The 21654-nt window shown below is 35.6% G+C and overlaps 1 protein-coding gene across 3 annotated transcripts in view; it reads left to right on the top strand.

Moving 5' to 3' along the window:
- Nucleotides 1–2579: 2579 nt before the first annotated feature.
- The window catches only part of LOC123684120 (soluble guanylate cyclase 88E), an 85086-nt gene continuing 66011 nt past the window's right edge, over nt 2580–21654 (top strand). For all 3 annotated transcript variants that reach the window (XR_006748108.1, XM_045623252.1, XM_045623251.1), the window contains exon 1: nt 2580–2822. The gene's annotated coding sequence lies outside the window, so the exon portion shown is untranslated. The remainder of the gene's footprint in view (nt 2823–21654) is intronic.

The following is a 21654-nucleotide window of genomic DNA, read 5'->3' as shown; positions in this document are numbered from 1 at the left end:
CGCATAGACCAATGAGTTCACAAAGCCCCACAGAAAGTAGTCTAGCGGTGTTAAATCACAAGATCTTGGAGGCCAATTCACAGGTCCAAAACGTGAAATTAGGCGGTTACCAAACGTGTCTTTCAACAAATCGATTGTGGCACGAGCTGTGTGACATGTTGCGCCGTCTTGTTGGAACCACAGCTCCTGGACATCATGGTTGTTCAATTCAGAAATGAAAAAGTTAGTAATCATGGCCATATACCGATCACCATTGACTGTTACGTTCTGGCCATCATCGTTTTTGAAGAAGTACGGACCAATGATTCCACCAGCCCATAAAGCGCACCAAACAGTCAATTTTTCTGGATGTAACGGTGTTTCGACATACACTTGAGGATTAGCTTCTCTCCAAATGCGGCAGTTTTGTTTGTTGACGTAGCTATTTTACCAGAAGTGCGCTTCATCGCTAAACAAAATAAAATGGATGTAGTGCGCGATACGTATTCCGCACAGAACCATTATTTTCGAAATAAAATTGCACTATTTGCAAGCGTTGTTCAGGCGTGAGTCTATTCATCATGAATTGCCAAACCAAACTGAGAATAAATCACTTGATAGCTGTTAAATCGGTCGCCATCTTGAACAGTAATGCCAACTCAAAGTTATATACCTCGAAAAAAAAACACCCTATATTATAACTTCAAAACTAATTGCATTAAAAAATAAACTATTACTACAGTGGATTCTACTCCAAAAATTATCTACCATAATTAATAAGTTAAGAGAACTTTTCATTTCACGTCTTATTCTAATATTCCCTCAGTGAAAACTTCTGTTGAACTCAAAAGGTTGCGGGTTTCACCAAATTAATTCTCTCAAAAATAGAACCCGAAAATGAGCCATTCATTTTTTCTAGCTCAATGGAATTCTGAGATTCCCTCACTAGACAACGAATTTGGGACACCCGATACAGTTATGTGGTCTCCGCGGACTCATGAATCAACGAGTGGTAACTTCACGTTCACGCCACTACTTTCTCATCTTCTTTTACCCGCAAGGGCGTAGAAATGGGGGGGGGGTTCTGGGGGTTAATTACCCCCCAAAAAATTTCCAAATATAAAATTCCAGGAATCTCGCAAAGTCGAAGGACGAAAATTTCTCCAATAATAATCATTTTACTTTCCTTGAAATCTACACTTCAGAAAAAAATCGGACCCCTTTAAGGTTTATGAGTTTATTATCGCTTTCAAGATGAGTACTTCTATTGCACTACGAGCTCGTCTTTGGTCTTTGTCCGAGGTTTATTATTTTCTTTTATCTATCCGCTTTCTCCACATCGCCCCTTATTTGCCATCTGTGATTTTTCATCATTCGTCATCGGTATACAATAACCCGTTGTTTTCGTATTTTTGTATCATTCTCGTCACAAAATTTCAATACTGTAGTTATCAAAGAACTGAACTGAGTAATTCGCATCGAAACATTATCTAGGCTGTGTTGTACAATTTATTGCGTTTCATTCAAATTGCAATTTATTTATGAAGACATCAGTTTTGAATTAACTATATCTACAGGGTGTTCCTAAATTGGAGGTACAAATGAAAATGACAGGACAGGAAAAAAAGTCCTATAACATGAGTCCGCAAACGAGCTTTGTTTTTGAGATACAGGTGTTAAAGTTCAAGTTTTTCTGTAATAGTACTTTCCCTTCACAAGATATTCAACTTGAATTGGCATAGATATATTCCAATTTGAAGTTTTCATCATGTGTTTTTACTAATTTTGAATGCAAATCTACAGGGTGAATTTTTTCTGGAAGGTTGCCCGCTTCTTTCCTCCAGAATTATTTTTTTGTGAACCACTGGTAGTTAAGAAAAATTTGAAAGGAAACTCCGCTTCAGCACTAAGCTCTTTTTTGTTTGTTGAAGTTTTGTCGTATCTGCAATCGATTTCGAGAAAAAAATTCAAACAGCTCTCTATAGTAATTATCAGAAAAATCCAAAATATTATAAGGATCCAGTTAGGTAGCTGTGATGAATAAATAAATTATAAGTTTTGGTACTTATTTACCAACTCCGTAAGCGAATAATAATAAAGATTCGATAAACTGGTGAAGCATCACAAAAAAGTAGGACTACAAGAAACACCCTGTATCTCGAAAATAAAACGTTTGTGGGCCATTTTATTCTTGAAATTATCCAGGAAATCTCTCATTTTCCTCTGGAACTCCAATTCGGGAACACCCAGAATAGATAAGAACAATCCAATTGTTAATAAAAAAAAATATTTCGAGTAATTTGGTTCAAACTTCGTTATCAAACTCTTTTTCTCACATTATAGATATGAGTAAACAATGTCGTCAATAATTTTTTTTCGATTAAACCCCCCCTGAGAAAAAAAAAGATCTATGCCCTTGTTTCCTCGAATGATTCCAAACGTTCGTCATCCTAAAAAAAAACGAGATCGTTTTGACCTCCCCATTTCATGCAATACACCGGAGTCGGTTACAAATTTCGTTTCCCGGAAAGAAAAACTAACACGCCTGCGTGATCCCGCCGTTTTCCACGCGTTTCTCTTCGCATCTGTCGTTGCTCTTCAGTTTCGAAAATCCGCCTGTCCCGAATCAACTGGTGGGACCGCTTGTCGCAGCTTTTATCGAAGCATGCTGTGGCTAAGCTTGTCGGCACGTTGGAAAATTTTCGGTGCTAGTTTTTGAGGCCCCGTTTTTTCATTCGAGAAAGAGGGCAGGTGCATCGCGAAAAATGACCCTGATGACTCTGCCAGGACTGTATTGTGCAGATTTTTTGTAGACATTTTCGGATTGAGGGGTTGTAAAAAAAGTGAGTTGAATTGTGGATGAATGAGAGATTTTGAGGTAGATTTTCCTTTTTATATGAGAGGAGAATTGATTGATTTGTCAAGGGTGGTATAATAAACAAACGAACCTATAAAATTTCAAGAAAGTTTGAACAAGTTTTCTTTCATGAATGAAGTTATTTTTAAGAATATGATTAAAATATTGACGAAGTCATTCTACTTACCATGTTGTCCAAATAATTCAAGCTATTCTGATTTCAAAAAAGGAAAATTTTACTTGCCTACTAAGACCAAATTCTTTCATTGGGCTTTAGAATAGTTATTTATAAATAAATTTTTGGAATCAGCTCAGCTAGAGTAATCAGAAAATTGAGACAAAATGGGGGTGTTCCATTTAAAAAAAATGACGGAGCCGTCATTACTCGAAAGTAATTCACCCTGTATATTAGATTATTATTTTAAAATACGGTAAATTAAAATAAAAATCGACGTGTTTCAGATTTATTTCTTAAAATGGTATGTTTAGCTGAAAATGAATTTGTTCCATAATTTACGGACACAGTGTATAACAATTTGGATTTGGATTACTAGAGAATTGTTTGCAATTTTTTCTCTGAATCGGTTTCAGATACTACATAACTACAAGAAAGCAAGAATTGTAGTACTGGACCAAAGTATCTTTTCACATTTTTCTAAACTATCAGTGGTCCAATAAAAAAAAGTCTGGAAGAAAGAAGCAGGTACTGTTCCAGAAAAAAAAATATCACCCTGTAGATTTGCTTTCAAATTTAGCAAATCACATGATGAAACCTTCAAATTGGAACATCTATGCCTGAGTTGAGTTGAATATCTAGTGAAGGGGAAGTGCTATGAGAAAAAAATTGAAAAAAAATCAAACTTTAACATTCTGTACCTCAAAAACAAAGCGTTTGTGGCCTCATGTTTATAAGGAATTTTTTTATGATCCAAGGAATCTGTCATTTTCGTTTGTACTTCCAATATAGTAACACCTTGTATTACATGATATGGTATGAAACTTTCCTGCTTTTATTGCCAGAGATATTACTTTTCGGAAACTGAGAAAAAATAAATGAATTTTGTCGACAATTTTTTAAACTATTATGTGAAATTCCTAAGATAGAGTTATTAAAACATGGAGTTATAAGATCTGCAAGCAACAGGTTTTTCTCTTGATACTTCGCGAGCTTTCGCAGTCTCGGTTCGTAAAATCCAATAGTAATAAGTTCTTGATATAGTTGCAGGTATTAAAAAACGATCTGAAGTTCATTCTCTGACTGATTTTGGTTTATTGTTTGCAATAATAAATCTTTTGTATCAGTTCGAAAAAAATATTATTTAGTATCAGTGTGTTGGATCCACAAATTCCCGAAAACAATTATGGAGTAAGGTTATTTCCTTTCTTAAACGAAGTTAAATCCAAGACATATATCACAAGCTTACTTTGCATGAACTGTACATTCGCTATACGAAATTCAGCCAGAGTGTAAATTAGCCACATGCAATTTAATGAAACTATTTTGATCTCAATTAAATGAACGAACCAATAATTCAACATAATGGCTTAAAGAACATCAACAGATGCAGAAGATTTCTTTTCAATAATCATTTTGTGACAATCACTTCAGTGAAGAATTCAGTGGTGAATGGAATTCCAAATTGACAACATTTATTTGATTCTCAAATTATATTCCTATACAGAGTGGAGTTTTGAGTATGGGATGCCTTAACAATTTTTATAGATTTCGGTGTTCCAGTGGAATGACCGGTATTATGGTGGTATTTACATTGTTGTCAGATTTTTCCTTTTCCCGGAATAATAATGGATTTTGCTTTTCAAAAAGAATGAAGGATCGCCCTGTATATTTTTTGCTTTTCGAAATCGCATTTGAATACTCCACCACATTTCCACATTTGACTACCTACCTTATAGAAATTAGGAAGCCATGCGATGTTTAAAGTTTTTACTTTTTATTGCAGCAATAATATGTATTATTTCAACTTCGGCGTTTGACACCGTTGATTACGGGATGCTTTTCAATAGATTGCATGATCATGGTGTACGTGGTCCAACTTCTCACACATAGAACACAGAGGGTCAGGATTAACAGATTAACAGCAATGGAGGGCAAATAGGGAATACTACAGGGAACGGTGTTGGGGCCATTTTTATTTTTTATTTATATCAATAATATTGCTTCATTAACGGGTTTGGGAGTCATCTTATCTCATTTGCAGACGATACAGCACTTGTTCTCACGGGTAACAGTGGAAGGGTGGCTTATGAAAAACCAGAAAAAAGACTGAGATGAATACAGATATGGCTTAATTATAACCTACTGAATGTAAAAAAGACTAAATTTATCACTTTCACCCTATTACAGAATAAACAACCGTGGCAAAACACTATCCACATCAACGAGAAAGACTGTGTTGACTCAATGAATTGCAACTGTCCTGCTATCGAGAAGACGGAAATGATCAGGTATCTTGGGGTAATTGTGGATCAGCATATGAGATGGCATGAACATGTGGCTTATGAGGTGAAGCTACTCAGGCTATTGATCAGGAAAATCTACGAATTGAGAAAGATCCTCGAGAACAAAAATCTGACCACCATATACCACTCTCTTGCGGAGAAGTGGGGTGGTACCTTCAATAATTCCCTTAACGTCCTCCAAGTGACTCAGAACACATTATTGAAAATTTTATTTAGAAAACTGAGATAGATAGATGTATAGAGAAACTCAGTTACTGAAGATAAGAGATCACTTTATAAACCACTGTTTAGTTTGGGTATTCAAGAACAAATCTGTTCTCCGAAAAGAAAAGGAAAAGTTCACAAGATTCGTGACAAATTCATGCTCAAAGGTCGATTCATATTCGATCCATATTATCCGATACGTATCGCTTCAGACACCAAGCGAATCGTTTACGACATATCCTTTGATGCGTTTCATATGAAGTAATTCACATTGTCCGTCTCCGATCATGTCATTCGCCATCCATTCCGTTCAGTATTTTTCGAGAGAATATTTTGTCTGATGTCGTATATGCGGAGTCTGTATGAACGTGTCGGTACGTGTCTGAACGGATAATGTGAATTAGCAGACAGTTGCGATTAGTTCTAAAATACGTAATTTTCGTTGGTAATGGATTCCGAAAAATTCTTTATAATCTAAATTCTAAATCACAGATTGTATCATGATACTAATGAAAAAAAAATTTGGAGGACAATTGCCGACAAATTGAAACAAGATGGTTCTGTTTTTGAATATTGGGTGTACACTAAATCTGACTTTTCTCTTGTTTCAAAATCTGACTTTTCTCTTGTTTCATCTTCATTCAGTGATAATGCAATAGCACATAGTTTTTGACGTGAAAGATTTAACATTTTTTCGCACCTAAATTTATCCACTGCCTGAATCAAATTGAAATGCTCCTTGAATGAGTATATGAACGCGCTCTCCGTTCCGACAATCGATTCGCTTGGTGTCTGAAACGATACGTGTCGGATAATATGAATCGACCTTAACTCTTCCATCCTTCAAAAAGAGTCCGACACAGAGAATTGCAGATTGTATGAATGAAATTATTTTATCGAAGGAATTATTTTATTCAAAGGAATAAAACTTGATTTGATCACCATTTAACCAGATCTTTGCATACCAAAATATATAAAAACCGTACAATCCGTTAATTGAGACGTTCTATACTTAAAAATAACCCTTTCATATTATTTTTTGATTTCCAATTTTATGTACATTCAGTTGAAATCACAAATTCATTGAATTCTGATACAAACGACTTGTCTAAATACTAAAATTTCATATTATGATTAAAATTTTCATCTTCTTTCGAATGAAGAATAGCCTCGAGAATAACAATTTTGTCCAATTCTTGTCCATATTCCATTAACTCTGAGAAATTACCTATCCTAACTTCAACTGTCAGATAATATTACGGTACCCAGGTCGGCAATTTTTGGAGATAAATTCTTCTTCCAATGAAGGCAAATCCAAAAAATGAAACGTTAAGATCTTTCATTTGTTGATAATGATGGAGATAAAAGGTGCAACTATCCCTACTTTGATATACAGTATTGACAAAATTATCTTAAATTCACATTTTTTTCTTCAAAATTGCCACTTTGACATTTACCACAATAAGTTGGACCAGCCTGTATTTCGCATTCCTACTACCCAGACTCAATTCATCTTAAATGCATCAATCTTTTATTTCGTAGAAGCCATATCTTATCGATCTATTTTGCTACCCCTAGCAACAGGTTGAAATGGGGGTTTGCAATTTTCAAATCTCTATTATACCGGAAATGCTTTGTTGAGATTTGTTGGGGAATAGCAGATCATGTTGAAACGAATTATACCGGACCGAACAGTGAATTTTCATTGGTTTTAATTGAAAGGTATCATTCGGACTGATGTTACATTTGTATTCGTTAATTATTGAGCTGTAATTTGGATTGGTTCGATTTTAACATTTTGTGTATGAAAAATTTGTGCACTACTGACTTCATCCGCTGAACTATTTTGTATTTTGTGTATGAGATGAGATTTATTATGATGTCATCGTTGTAAGTTAGCTCATCTAAATGGCAGTTTTAATACGGCCCTTCTGAAATTATTATTAAGAATTCATTGAATTCAGGCCTTTTTTCTTCATATCCCTAGCTTGAATCTTCTTCTTCTTCTTCCACATATCATAGGCCTTAGGCCTGTGTTTTCCAACTCTCAGCTCTCTTGAGATATTGATGACCACGAATCCATCCATCTCTTTGGGGGTCTTCCCAAGGGGCGTCGTGTCCGTGGTATACCATCCCTAGCGATTTTTGCCAGTCTTCCCGTAGTCATCCTGTCCACGTGATCATTCCAGGCTCTTCTTCGCTTACGTCCCCACCTGACAATGTCTTCTACTTGACATTCGTGCCTTATGTCAGTGTTTCTTTTCCTATCTCTTAGTGTGTATCCTGAGATGTTTCTTAGTATTTTCATTTCAGTTGTTCGAATGATATTTTTAGTTTTTTGGTTGTCAGCTCTTGTTTCTGTAGCGTATGTCAATACCGGTCTAACACAAGTTTTGTATATCCTAACTTTAGCCTTTTTATTCATAAATGTGTTACTCCAGATGATGTCCCGTAGTGCACCTGATATTCGGCTGGCTTTATTCGCTTGTCCATTCACTTCATTTGTTCTATTTTGGCTTGAAGTAATTTGTATGCCTAGGTAGTCGAATGACATAACTTGTTCGATGATTTTATTTTCCAGAGAAAGTTTGCATCTCACTGGCTCTTTGGAAACGACGAGGGTTTTTGTTTTTGTGATGGATATTTGCATGTTGAGACTTTTAGCTTTTACATAGAATGCGTTCAGGAGCCGTTGTAAATCGTCTTCGTTCTCTGCTATAATCAGGGCGTCATCGGCAAAACAGACAATCTTGATTATGCCCGTTGTAAGCGCATATCCTCCTTTTGTACTTTTGACTTGTTTTATTATTTCGTCCATTATTTGATTAAAAAGCTGGGGGCTTAAGGAATCTCCTTGTCGAATTCCTGTTGGTGTTTTTATTTCCTCTGTTAGGTTTTGATTAACTAATATGTGGGTAGATGTATTGTGATTAAGTTGTCTTATGATATCTATTATTGTTTTCGGCACCTGTTTCTTTCCAAGGATATCCACTACGTCACTTAGTCTTACCCTATCGAACGCTTTGGTGAGGTCTATAAAGCACATGTATGCGGGCTTTCCGTATTCTATAGCCTTTTCCACCACTTGCCTGACTACGAAAATAGCATCTATAGTCGACCGATTTTTCCTGAACCCTTGTTGTTCTTCTGATATGTTCACATGCTCGCTTATTATTGCTTCTATGATCTTTGTGAAAAGTTTCATTACTGAGCTAAGTAGGGTTATGCCTCTATAGTTTTCTGGTGATTTCTTGTCCCCTTTTTTGAATATAGGAATGGTTATGCTCTTTTTCCATTCTTTAGGGACTTTTTTGGATGTTAATATTTTGTTGAAGAGCTTTGTAAGTTCCACGATCAATTTTGGACCTCCGTATTTCAGCAGCTCATTCGGTATATTATCGAGCCCTGGCGATTTTCTGTTCTTAATCTTTTTTGCCATTTCTGTAGTCATTTCCTCGGATATTACGGGACATTCTTCGCTTTCTCCACTTCCTTCTTCACTGTGTTCCTTATCCTCCTCTTCGGGGTTATCTGTGTACAGTTGTTCAAAATAGGTTTTCCAGCGGGACTCATCAATTTGTTGTGTCTGTGCATATTCCACGATGTCCAGTTTCCTTCTCTTCAACATTCCCCACACCTTCCTTTGAGCTCCATACAAGTCATGCTCCATGTCGCAGGTAAACTTTTCCCAGTAGTTACGTTTTATGTTTCTGATTTCTGCGTTGACCCTGTTTCTTGTTTGAATGTAATGATATTTTTCTTCTGGTATTTGGTTATTTCTATATCTCAAGTATGCTTCGCGTTTTTCTCTAGCCAGAGCTTTTACTTCTGGTGTATACCATTGCTTGATTTTACAATTTTTATTAGCTCCAACCTTTCTCAGACCCAGAGCCTCAAAAGCTGCGTCGGTAATGTTTGTTTTTATCCTTTCCCAGCACCTTTCTGTGTCGTCCTGTTCCGTGATGGTGTTTGATTCTATTTTTTGGGATAGTCGGGCTTGGTATAGTGACTCAGTTGTTGGGTCTCTGATGGACTCTATGTTTATTTTCTCCTTTTTTGTTGAATCTGGTATCTTCTTCTTCTGAATGGTCATCCTCAGCTTACAAATGACCAAAAAGTGGTCGGATCCTATATTAGCTGATGTCAGGCTTTTTGTGTCCAATATTTGGGTTGGATGTATGGCCCTGTTCGATATTATATAGTCTATGGTTGAGTTTTGGCCTCTAGTGTTCTGCCATGTAATTTTGTGTTGGGGCTTGTGTTTAAAAAAGGTGTTGTTAATTCTCATGTTATAACGTGCACACAAATCTATTAACGCTTCCCCGTTCTCGTTGATGTAGTCCTCGTTAAATTTGTATTTTACTCCAGGTAGTACACTATTCCCGATTCTGGCATTTAGATCACCCATAATCAGTAGTTTTTCATTTGTCGGTATGTTTCTTAACTCGGTTTCCAGATTTTCGTAAAATGTCTCCGTTTCTTCTTTGCTCTTACCAATGTCTGGGGCATACACACTGATAAGGTTAAGATTTTCTGTTCCTATCATCAGTGATACTCTAAGGATTCTTTCATTTACGTAGTGTATGTCTTGTATTAGGTGTTCGTATTTTTCGGCTATAAGTAGCCCCACTCCGGCTGTGGCTCTTTTGTGTTTATCGACACCGCTGTATATTAACACGTAGTTTGGTGTTCTAATGGTTCCCTTACCTTTGCGCTTGGTTTCTGACAAAGCACATATATCTATTTTGTGCTGTTCCATCTCTAAAAGTATTTCGCTACCTTTGGTATTCCACGACATTATGTTCCAGCAAGCTGTTCGAACTATGTTTTTCCTCCATCTCCGCTTCTTGTTTAGTTTGTTTTCCGTACTCGTATTCCAGTTTCTAGCAGTATTCGTTATCGTTGCATCCGTCCTGTTCCGAGGCTCATTGTTGGATCTGTGAGCATGTATTAGTTTTTACGTCCGGCAGGTTGCTAGCCTCACCTGACAACCCTCCTCCTTTATCCGGGCTTGGGACCGGCAACAGTGTTCGCTGGACTACTCAATCCGCCCAGCTCTCACTGCAGGCGGAGTTCCTAGCTTGAATGTCCATCGCAATAGTTTGAAACCTCAAAAAGCTGCAAACTTTACCAGAAAGAAGATAATCTAGTTTCAAAATTCTTTCAACCAACGAGTTTTTGAAAATGGTCAACGGTTGGGATGAAGATAAGTCAGATGTTTTACAAAAAAAATATTTCCTTATTTATATTTCTGCTCTTTCGAATTTGTTTGACGTGGCAATCAGCCAGTTTAATACTCAATTCATTCCTCCGAAAAAAGTGAGTTTCTGGAGAACTTCACTGAGCGAGTAAAACATAACTGAATATTTTCCAAAATTTCTCAAGATGGTTCGAATAACTTATCGAATAATAAATGGTTAGGGAAAAAGAAAATGATGGTTTATATCTCGTTTGCTAGTAGCCTAAACTCATGGAAAAGATGGACGAATCCCAATATTTGTTTATTGTAATAAAGAATGTAAATCATCAACATAATTTGATACATATAATGTACCATCAATATAATTAAATTTCATTCTTTAATGTATGCCATACCTCAATTTATTGATATTATGAATCTCTATTCATCAATATCAGTATTCTGAAATTGTATAGAGTCGTACATAACTGCTTCGGACAGTTTCAATGAACAGTAATACATTATAGATACATAGTTCAACTGCTCGAATAATGAACCGAACATTTTACATAATAATGAACTTTTCATTGATTTAATGCGAGTTGTTTCTTGATACAATGAAAAAATTCATCATTATGATGAACGATGTTTCATTGTACACTAGTGGAATGAATTAAAGGATCAAAATAAAATTAGCAATTTTTCAAATGACTGTATTTTCGATAACAATGGTCGTATCTCATTTGAAAAAAAAATTTTGAAGTTTGAAGGTTATGTTAAGAGATCTCACGATGAAAAAATTTTTCGAGCAACGTGTACCTAATGAATGCAGTATCTAAAATTTCTGTGAAATTGTTTCAGTTTTCATTTTTGGGCATTCAGACTTGGAAATTTTTATCCAACTTAACCACTATATGGTTGAGATAACTTGTTCATTCAGCTTCAATATTCTCTTTTCAAAAATTCGATGCGAGCACTTCTCGCTGAAATATCGAACTTTGAATTGAAAAGGAACTTTTTGTCTTTAAACATTAATGTCTCACCAAGCTATGATTGCACAGAAAATTTAAGGGATGTTTTGAATTCATGAATGAATTTTCTACAAGAAGTAGCTATTGGATTTTCGGAAAGAAATTCCTTTCCTTCTCTACATTTATTTGAAATGTTGATAAAAAAAAAGTGCTTTTGGAGGCTTTTAGGATAATCAAGCACTGAATTGAAAATATCGAAAAAACCATCAACATTAAATATGCGTTTTACAGTTCAATATCACCACAAAATTCCCAGAGAATTTCAATTCAATCCAAGAAGCGGTTTTTTTTGTTTCATTAGATCGAATTTTCGAAAAATTAAAGGATTTTAAGATACTGTATTCATTAGGATTGAACGGTACACGTTGCTTGAAAAAAATTTTCATCATGAGATCTCTAAACTATAAACCTCAAGCTTCAAACATTTTTTTTTCAAATTGAGAAACGACCATTGTTATCGAAAATACAGCCATTTGAAAAACCGCTAAAAATTTCGAATTTTATTTTGATCCTTTGATTTATTCCACTAGTATATTAATGCTTATGTTTATCGGTTGAAAATGATGACTGAATTCCTCAATACAATGAAGTTTTTCATTGAATTAATGTACACTTTTGGTTCAGTGTGTGCCAATAAAATTCTTGGCACTCCTAATAAAATAAACGAGTGCCCAAAGTTGACGTCCCAATCAATCCATATTTAATCAGTGCTAACTCAATAAGTTCAGAGATATGATAATGAAATGATACAGTTTTACTATCATCAACATTATAGCGTAAGAGTAAAAGGTATCTTTTCGTTACCGCGATGAGATAATTTGAACCTATCAAGCATATTATGTTTGGGTCGATTTTTTGTAGAATAGATTGCCGAATTTGGCTGTTGATTCAGAATCCCAGGACTGAAGTTGCATCAATGAATGTATTGATTATTCATAATTTGTGATCCTGTATATCCAGGATTAATGCTCGATTTAACAGAATAACTGGATTCGGTTCTAATTTATTCTGTGCACGAAAGATATCATGAAATATATGGAACTCCAATGGGAAATTTGGTTACCGACTTTGAGTCCATTAAAAATATTTGTTCACAAGAGGAACGGAATTAATAGATGGCTATTCACGAGTAAACGGACAAATTAAAACTGTGGGTAGGGGAGCTGATTCCAAAATATCGGCATATAAGTATTTAGTCCGGGAGCCAGGTGCAAATTTGCTATTTATTTCTTCCCGAGAGATAATTGGTGAGATGCATCAGAGAATAGTGTAATTAAGTCTCGTGAATGTCAGCTGCGACTCGGCTGGAGGGGGGGAGAGCGGTTGCAGCCTCCCACACACGAAGAAAAAAACATTCAGTCATTTCCCCCAACTGAAAATTTGTCAAATTGTAGCTAATCCAATATCTCGACGAAAAAAACAATGCGCTGGCTATAGCATAGTGTATTATACGTCAGCTGGTGCTTCGAACATGAAAAAAAAATTATATTTTCAATGATTTCCTCTCAAACAGAAATTTAATGGATGATAGCTTATATGCAACTATGGATAAATATATATGTTAGCTGGCTGTATCTTGGTGTGTCAGGTGATACTTTTAAAGTTATTAGGTAAAAGTTAAGCGGATGCATCTTACTACTTACTTACTACTAGCTGATTTTTTTATTTATCACAGCAGTATATTAACAATCAGCTGAAAATTTTTCATGTGGGAGGAAATGACGTATCTTAAATTATTCGGCATTACACTCCAATATAAGTGTTCAGATCGAATAAATATTTCGTATCAAGATTTTTGAAACGAATAAGTATATGAAAATTTACCTGGAATTTCATTGATAAATCAAATTGCACTGCATAAGCGTTTTTTTTAATGACCTCTATTCTACAGAGGATTTTTGCGTATCTTTGCAGTTCCAATCAATTAAATCATTATTATTTAGATTTAAATAATATTCTAATACGAGACTATAGACGCATAATATGTTCAATACTGAATTTTTAGGGAGGAAATAATCACAAAATTATATCAAAAAAACATCAAAAATATTGATAATCATGAATCAAATTGATTAATTCCAAATCTAAAAATTAAAAAAATGTTTTCATAAGATACGTATTTTTTATTTAGTATTTCAGATCCAATTTTGAAAAGTCTCTTGTATCTTTTACCTCGAACACTCATGTTCAAAGAATTCTATATTTGCTTATTTTATCTTGCAAATCTTTTTCCGCGATACCTTGCCTTTAAGAATATTTAAAGATCTTATAGGAAAGAACTTTAACCCAGTGAAGCTAGCAGTATCACTTTGGAACTTTAAATTTATTTTTGGCCATAATTTTAGGCTAATTTATCATCCTATTGAAACATTTTTTCCTCTCTAATTGTCGGAGAAATCGCGGTTTCTGCAAGCTCAATATTAAGCTAGCAAAATCTAAAAGCATAATCATGTAATCGAACAGTGCTTGGAGGTTTTTCAATACAAATTAAGAAACTGTACTTTTAAAATTTATTTCGTTTTTATTTATCGTGATTTGATTTGGGTTCCCATTTTAAAATAGTTGATATTTTTAGTTTTTTCATACAATATAGTTTAATAAATGAATGTGCTTTTTGTAAGGTTCCTTTTTATTTCATAATTTTTTATTAATGGGACACTACACAATTATAAAAATCAAGTAGCTTGATAGAATTCAAGTACTTCATAAATTAATACTTGCAGGGCCGTCGCTAGGGGGTAGGCGTTCGCCTAGGGCGACAAACTTCAAGGGCGGCATTTCAAGCTTGATCAAAAATTACATGCGTAGAAATGCAAAGTACTAAATGAAATTTAATCCACTCAGCATCAACAGGAAGGAATACCGACAAATTTAATTAACATCAAAAACCATTAAAAGTACGCATTATGCATTATACTCATAAATATCCAGATGTGGCGTGATCCCCTCATAGTGCTGTTTACGAGTTATTGACGCTAAAAAATACATGCACTTATCAGGCTTGTCGGCGTTCGCTTTACTTTGCCGAATTTTATTGCCACTTTGGGTTCTGGATTATTTTCTTTTCAATTCTCTAATCAGAACGTTGATTCCTCAGAATGGAATGCAAAATATAAGAAAACAAACATTTCATTTCATCACTTTCCATTTTTCGGGAAATCTGGATTACTGGAAGAACGAATTAAATATTTTTTTTTATTTAAACGAATTTCACTAATGATTTTTCATCTAATTCACTACTCTTAAATATCTTTGCATCGTGAATATCTGTAACATCTATTCGAATTTAAAATAATTGTTCATTCGCATCATCCGGTTATTCAATTTAATCATATCAAAGAAAAAAACGAAATGTTCGAGCGTTATATGTAGTCAAAACTCAGCAGAAGGATCTGAAACCTGAATTCAATTCATATATTTTATCATTTATTCATTGGAATTTAGTTGAGCACGTTCATTGTGCATTGCATTCTATTTATCCTAAATTGGATTAAAATTTGAATCCATAAAAATAATTATACTTAATATACAATTTTTTCTTCCTAAAATACTTTTTATGAAAAAATGTGGAGTTTTTCACACTTCCAAACTGAATCTTTGAAAATAAATTCACCAAACCAACAAAATGGGTCTCTGCCTAGGGCGGCAGTTTGGCTAGCTACAGCTCTGCTCGGAGAATCTAGTGTATTCAGCTCAAAAGTTTTAAACGGGTCATCCTATATAAAAAAAGAGTTTCGTAACTTCAATCAAAGTTATTTATACTTTCTGAAATTTACGGGTCCAATACTTCCGCAATAGAGCTAGAAACTCAGGACCGAGCTTTGTCGCCAATTAAAGGCCGCTGTAACCGCAAATGAAGATGTCAACATCAGGCACAATTATTCCCGAAAAGGCGACAGGAAATCGGTCGCTTCGAGTACTTTTCGAAGCACGTACGTTGCGATTAAATAATTCAATGAAACATACAAGCCATTAGCGCCTTAATAAACGAAATGACGGTATTAAATTTCGTCGAGAGACCTGGGACATATTCCCTGAATTGGAAGTAGCTTCCTGCATTTCTCCAAGGACATCTCGGACCGTGACCTCGTAAAATATTGATAATTTTTCATCGGAGATGGATATTCCGGTCCTAATCTAAGATTTATCGGGATTGAGTCGTGAGGGAAATGTTCTCTAGTGTATTTTTCATTTGTAGATCCTTGTTATCTTCCAAAATTTTTGAATGAACTCCTAAGAGACCATAATTTGCCGAATAAATTCTGTAATTAATATATTACGATTATTTTATTCGATTATATGATAATAGGCTTCATTGAGATTTGCGGACGACATAGTACTGATAAGCACAGACATCCATGAATTGAAATCGATGCTACACGCCCTGAATGAAAAGTCAAAGGAAATAGGACTAAAGATGAATCTTGACAAAACGAAGATAATGAGCCATAGTCAGGAAGATATCACTATAGATAACCTATGCATCGAGAAGGTGGAACAATATGTATATTTGAGGCATATGATTAAAAATGGAAAAGAAAATTGGAAATTGGGAGAAGAATACGCTTAGCATGGGCAGCTTTTGGCAAACTGAGTTTCATCTTTAAGGACAAAAATATTCTTCTACACTTGAAACGCAAAACCTACGATAGCTGTATATCACCAGTGGCAACTTATGGTCTAGAAATTATGGTAATAACGAAAAAAGTGGCAGAAAAACTGAGAGGGCCATGGAAAGGATTATGCTGGGTATAAGCTTGAGGGACAGAATTCCGAACACCGAAATACGCAAAAATACCAGGGTAACTGACATCATGAGTAGAATAGCGAAACTTAAGTGGCAGTGGGTGGTTCATGTTACAAGGCGGAGTGTGGAGAGATGGTCACACAAAGTGACGTTTATGAGACCTCGAGAGACAAAAAGAAGCATAGGAAGATCGAGGAAGAGATGGATAGAGGACATAGTCGATGTAGCCGGTAAGCGATGAATGACAACAGCAAAAGACAGAGAAGCATGAAAAAAACTGGAAGAGGCCTACGTCCGACACTGGATGAAAGAGGGCTGAAAAAGAAGAAGAAAGCTCTATTGAAAATTACAAAATCTAATAGTCTTTGAGAATAATAGTTACCTTCATATTGGAAGGATTTCAACTCTGACTTTGTTGAAGTGTTTCATAGTCCAGTCAACAGTAGTATCTGAGATACCCAGCTAGAAACTTCTTTAAAATTATATTTTGACATCCTAAGAGTTGTCTCAATACCGACATATGTTAGGGTGTCTGCCGCTTTCAAAATCTGAGGTGAAAGGTCACAAAACATACAGTATATTTTGTCGACTTTCTTCGTCCAGTATAGACCTAAAATTCAGAATGTAAGAGGGTATGGAAAGGTTCACTTAAAAGTTAGTTCTATCAAGATCATATAAGCGTCTCAGTGCAATGAACATCGTTAATCGTTTGGACAAAGAGTCCTCCATATGTATGCCAATGAAGCAAAATCAGATAGAGGCACAGGTATTGGAGTATATGGGCCTAAAACGAGGATCCCTAGATTCCTGGGAAGTGAGCCCTATATCCTCCAAACCGAGACACTAGCTGCCTATACTTGCGACCTAGAATGTATAAAAATGAACCTCAAAGGAGCGCGTATTAACATCACTTCAGACAGGCAGGCAACGCTGAGGTCCCAAGCCACTCACGAGGCCTCCATGGTCGAGCGTTCGGATCATTTTACAGTCGGGCAGCTCGGGACAAGGTCGCACGACTGTATATCAGAGAATGAACTCGACTGCCCGACTGGAATCTCTTGGGTGCCTGGCTTTAAAAGTCTCGAGAAAACGCCTCGTGAGTGGCGGGCAATTTAGCCAGTGGTCTATGACATGGGAGTGCCGTAAAGCATCTGGCCGGAGGCAATAAAGCAATTCTGCTATGGGTACTGGGGCATTGTGGTATTGAAGGATATGAAATAGACGATGAACTTGCAAAAAGAGCATCAAGAATGACACCTGTTGATTCTGAGCCCTTCTGTGGGCTTGGAAAATACTAATTTGGGCAGCGGTCCAACAATGGGAGTGAGATAATAGAAAAACCCTCTAGAGGAACATTCCGAGTCTTGTTCAGGCAATGAAATTTGTGGTGCTTTCACCGACCTATACCAAGAATCTCTTGAAGCTACCAAGAGCTGAGCTATAGGTAATGGTGCTAATGCTGACTGAACACTGTCGCTGCAAATACCTTTTGACCCTCATGGTATTCTGCGATAACTCAAAATGCCCTTTTTTGAGTTATCTCGTTGCCAATTTGACTATATGTCATATCGTTGCCAACGAGATAACTCAAAAAAGGGCATTTTGAGTTATCGCAGAATACCACTCGAAAACTGATTACTGAGCATGCCAGGTGGTTCTTAAAATGCCCTTTTTTGAGTTATCTCGTTGGCAATTTGACTATATGTCATATCGTTGCCAGCGAGATAACTCAAAAAAGGGCATTTTGAGTTATCGCAGCCTACCACTTGAAAACTGATTACTCAGCATGTTAGGTGGTTCTTAAAATTTGAAACTCTGTGGTACTCAGAATAAGAGAGATAGACCAAACATATGTTATATATTCGAAATCAGGAGAAAAAGAGCTAGTCAAATATAGAAAAGTATACAGGGTGTTCCATTTGAAAAAATGAAGTTGCAATCAATATGTTGCCCACTCTGTATATATTTCGTTTTGTGAAATCATTTTAAAAACACTAGTCGATTTCCTGAAACTTTTGTAGAAAACATTTTTTTTGTACCTCTTTTAGTAACAAAGTTAAAGGGGGGGGTCAAATTATGGTGAAAAACCCGGTACATGGATTGTTGCCCGAACATAACTGATTTTCATTCCAAACTTCACAGTTCAAGAAAAAACTCGATTTATACTTATTTTATTCTACAAAAGTGTGAAGTGTTAATTGATTGGGCCAGTTCATAAAGCCTAATCGATTTAAATTTCCAGAAGTCCTTCTCCAGGAATTATAATTACCGTATTTCTATTTTAGGGTTGAAAAGTTTTACGTCAATCTCTGTCACCTAAAGAATGCGTGAAAATATTATGAAGTGACTACACAATAAATTCCATCGACTTTGAGGACAATTAACTAAAGCTTTTATTCTTGAATTCCATCTCGATCCTGAAAAATATGCTCATTTCATTATGTACGTGTTAAACTTTTCAGCTGACAAAGAAACTTTCTGAAATATGACCGAGTTCACAGTTCGCGACAATATTGGACCAACCCAACTTATTATTTTATAGTGGATAGAAGGGAGAATGAAGTTGCATTGAATATCATTAAAACTTGAGAAAGTGTTATATTCTTCCCCATTTTCAACTAAAAGACAAAATAACTAACTTCTGACCGAAGTGAAATTCAGAAATCCGTTGCAAAAAAGACGAGTATTCATTATTTTTACATCAACAATTTCACGTCCTTTGTTTATTATATTATTTCTATGTTCTACTCAAAAAAGTGTAAATGACATTGTGTTGTAGTGTTTCCATGTCGTATCAACAATCAATCAAATATGATTGATATCGAAAAAAATGAAACAATAGTAATTTTTCGGCAACCGTCCGGGAAGTGCTCACTTCCCGGACGCTTTTTCTCTGAGAAAGTAGCATTTCCCGGCCTAGTCCGGAAAGTACGTACTTCCCGGACTAGGCCGGAAAAGAATCATAGAATCCATAGCAACCGAGATAACGGCTGACAGTTCATATGAAATTAGTTGTCAAAAATTTGCATGTTTTTTGATCGCAATCGCAATAAAATATGGAAAGCAGCAGCGATAGTGTTTTTTTACATGGTTGCCGAAAAAATATTGTACGCAACACGCCCGAAAATGGTTTTTTTGGACTCACAGACTTCCAGGACGAGCGTAAGCGAATTTTGTCTATTCGTCCAAAAAAACCCTATTTTCCGGACTTGTTACGTAAATTACTATTACGTAACAAGTCCGGAAAATATGAGTGCATGGATGCATAAAAAACCTGGTGTGTCAACTTATACCGGAAAAACTTTCAACAAAACGGGATTTTTTCAGATTTATACCTACTTGATTTTGAGAGTTCGCGTCTGTTTCAGATAGCGCATACTCCGTTTATATTTGACATTTTTTGCGATTCTCGACTCTCATGACATTTGAGTATAGGATAATAATATTTTATATAGTATGCTGGTGACAATCTTTTATACTCTGAATAGGCCAATAACCGTCTGTCATATTCCATTCATTTCATTAAAAATTCGATATGAACTGAATTTCAATTTATTGTAAAAGTTTGTAGTGTCTCAATCCTGAAGAGGATATCTTGTAAGCAGAACACCAAAGGTAGAATATCTCAAAAAGTTGAAACAAAATCAAATCAGTACACACACCAGGGATTCTATGCATCTTAGCTATCACCTTTGAAGCTGTCATCTTTTGATATTTGACACGTAAAATTACTCCATTACTAAAAATAGAATTGAAATTGTTAAAATTCACTTAAAAATGGTGAAAATTTTGCAGTCGCAGTTCGCAAGACTAAAGCAATTTTGGATCTTCAGCACCCTCTCGGCCCAGTTAATGGGAAAATTTAGTGAACGAAATCTCTCAAAGTATCACTGTTTGCTGTGATTTGAGGGCTGGTGGTGTGATTGGACCTTATTCATTTGAAAATGAGGCTGGTGCAACTTTTACGATGAATGGATATCGATACCGAGCTATGAGATTTTTTTATGTCCGGCAATGGAATATATTTAAGATTGAAATTTAATTAAGGAGGTTCCGTTTACTGCGTGTTTTACCTCCCATCAGAGCTATTCTCTCCATAACGTGATCTACAGCTCGCCTTCCGGTTCCAGAATTCTAATGATCTCCAGTATCTGGGATGGCTTCAAGGAGGCTAATTCCTCACTTCTACCAAGTTTCTTGTCCAAAGCAGATTTTGCGTTGGCTAGTGATGGCAATGTACTCCGTCACTATAGGTGATCCTCCCCACAGTATCTGCACTCGGCATTTCCTGCTAGACCCATTCTCATGAGGTGTTTCCTAAGGCGACACTGTGAGTAACCCAGTGGATGGCGGTTATTTTCAACAAGAGAATACAACACAAATAGCAAATCAATCGCAATTATGCAAGAAAATTTTCTTAGTGTCATTTCTCGAAGAGGTGTTTACAATTGGTCACCGAGATCTTGTGATTTAACACCTTTAAGACTTTTTTATTTGGGGTTACGTGAAAGATATACGGTCTATGCCACTGCTCCATAATCGATTCAAGACCTTAAAGATGGAATTCGTGAAGTTATCGAAGACATACAGAAGCAATTGCTCGAATTGATAATGGAAAATTAAATTTATTGATATCGTTTTTCAATCGTCATAACATACCTTACTCTTTACAATGAAATAAAAATCCACTGATTTCTCTAAGGTTTCTTTCAATATCAAAATGAAACCCCTTGTTGGAAAATCATTTATAATTGATTTCGTAATAGTTATTAGGTCGCGTCGTTCGGTCAAGCTGTCAAGTGCGGAAATAGTTATTTATAATACAAGTGCAGAAGGCATTGATATTCTTCCACGAGTTCAAAATTCAAAAACGAGCCACGAAGTGGCGAGTTTTGGAATGAACGAGTGGTAGAATGAGCCTTCTGTACGAGTATTATACATTATTTTCTCTAATTCATTGCATTTTCATTGAAATTAATGAAATATTTCCATAAATATATTTTAGTGATTTTTGCATTGAAAAATGTTGGTTGGCAGAACTGATTTCTTTAAGGCAAATTGATGAATTGACAGATAAAGCCGTGGCGGAAAGTTCGGAGTACCAACATAGAATAATAAAATATAACCATGAAAACTGTGCGTTTCTGATATATTCTCGCACGATTTTGTTCTACAA

The sequence above is a fragment of the Harmonia axyridis genome, chromosome 7 (genome assembly GCF_914767665.1).
Source record: "Harmonia axyridis chromosome 7, icHarAxyr1.1, whole genome shotgun sequence".
Classification (NCBI taxonomy): Eukaryota; Metazoa; Arthropoda; class Insecta; order Coleoptera; family Coccinellidae; genus Harmonia; species Harmonia axyridis.
Note: the sequence above shows the minus strand (reverse complement) of the source record. Positions and strands in the feature narration are given on the sequence as shown.